The following is a 2,246-nucleotide window of genomic DNA, read 5'->3' on the forward strand; positions in this document are numbered from 1 at the left end:
CTGTGTGATACTTGAAATAAGATATGGATGTTTAATAAGAAGAACCTGAATGCCACCGTTCAAGGGTTTTGTTTTTCTGCACATTGCAGAGGGATGGACAAGATGATCCTTCCAACTTCATAACACTATTATTCTTTTTATTATATTTTTAAGTTTTATTATAAAATAAAAATGCAGAAAAAAATGAAGTTAGAGAACTAAGAGGGAGAAAATGAAAGTTGCAAAGAGAAGAAAAAAAGTGATTTTTGACTTTTTTCAGAGCAGTAAAATACAAAAATAATAAAGCCTCAGCTTTTTCCCAAAGATGCTTTTTCATGAAGCAACTGGACTTTCTTGTTTTTCTTTGAAGATGTTTCGCTTCTCATCCAAGAAGCTTCTTCAGCTCTCATTGGATCATGGGGAATGGAAAGATTTATACTCCTTGCAGACAGCAGGTCATCTGCATTCTTTTAGTGAGTCATTAGTGCTACTGGGAGGCTTATCTGTTTCTTCAGGGTCACCTGAGTAGTGCAAATGTGTGTGGAGCCTTCTTGGAATTTTTGAAAGGACTGTGTTGTAGACTGGAGATAGATGATGTTGTATCCCTCCCCCTCTATTGAGAGAGAGTTGTTCAATTTTGCCATAGATGGCCTCTTTGACCCCTCTTACAAATCAGCAGTCCTCTTTTTCTCATATTTCACATTTTAAACTAGCGTGTTTCTGCAAAAATAAGACCCACTCAGAAAATAAGCCCTAACCTGATTTTTTAGGGTGGGCCTAATATAAGCCCTACCGCAAAAATAAGCCTGGGGGGTTGGTGTGGCCAGCACAGGAGGCAGCTGCAGCCCGCCAGCACCTTGGTGCAACACAGGTAAGTCTGACCACAGAGGCAGAGGTGGGGGGAGGCAGGCAGAGGCAGAGGTGGGGGGAGGCAGGCAATCTGGACACACTGTGTGGCCACCTGGCTCCTGGGAGGCAGAAGCAGAGGCACAGGGAGGAGACAGGCAATCCAGATGCACTGCCCACTGAGTCCCACCATCTTTCGGCTTGCCCGCAGCTGTGCTGGGGCAGATGATCCCAATGCGCTGCCCACTCTATCCCACAGTCTCTCGGCTTGCCCACAGCCACATGGCATGTCAGAATCACCTGCCCCGGCATGGTTGTGGGCAAGCTGAGAGACAGTGGCATGAAGTGGGCAGCATGTCGGGATTGCCTGCCTCCCCCCTGTGCCTCTGCTTCCACCTGCTGCCAGTGCCACTGCATGAGCCTCCCGCGAGGAAGGCAGCCACACAGTATGTCTGGATTGCCTGCCTCTCTCAGCCTCTGCCTCTGCGCTCAGACTTACCTGTGCTGCGCCAAGGCACCAGCGGGCTGCGGCTGCTGCTGTACAAGAGGTGGTGAACGCCTGAGCGCTCACCACCTCTTGTGTGCATGCTGGTGGATGGGGCGCTCAGCTGCGCTAATCACCCTGATACCATGTTTTCCCCAAAATAAGCCTAATGCATCTTTTGGTGCAAAAAAAATTATAAGACCGGGTCTTATTTTTGGAGAAACACGATATTTGTCAGGACCCACCTCAACACCTCATCCCAAGAAAGCAGAACTCATGGAAGCAAGGTCTTCCAAAAGGAACTTTTATTAGGAGAAGCTGATGACAGGTATACTAGACAGGATCTGAGGGATTCCTTTATAGATCGATAAGTTAAAGTATCCCCAGGCAAACCCCACCCCATAGTTCATCTGGACAATTCAAACTGGCCAATCCCCAGGTGTTAAGTCCATCATGGGAAAGGGGAGATAACATTGGTCCAGCTCTGGCCATAGCAGCGATGTTTAAACGGCTCTTCACATCTTCTCTTTGAGAGCAGAGAAATAAGCCAGGCTCCGGAGATTGTAATTCTTCCTTCTCCTCCCTTAGGGAGATGAAAGTTCAGAGAGAGACACAGTGCAGGAACGTGAAGTGTTACATTATAGTGTAGCGCTACCTCTTCAGAGGCCGCCAATGCCCAGGCCCTCCCGGCCACAACCCCCCTTGTCCAGCCTTGCGGTAATGTTCTTTAGAGATCGGTGAGATGTCTTACAACCGGAACTCAGGCAGCATTGATGGGTGGCAGGCTCTTCTTGCTGAAGCAGGACTTTCAGGCACGAACATAACCGGTCACAATGGTTGATGCCCCGAAGATGTATGTAACAGCTCAGGGCTGCTTTAGCAGCAGGAGTAACAAGCCCCTGAGCAATCGTTCAGAGTCCGATGAAATGGGGGGGGG

This window comes from Protobothrops mucrosquamatus, unplaced genomic scaffold (assembly GCF_001527695.2).
Source record: "Protobothrops mucrosquamatus isolate PMUCROS unplaced genomic scaffold, P.Mucros_1.0 scaffold1347, whole genome shotgun sequence".
NCBI classification, from domain to species: domain Eukaryota; kingdom Metazoa; phylum Chordata; class Lepidosauria; order Squamata; family Viperidae; genus Protobothrops; species Protobothrops mucrosquamatus.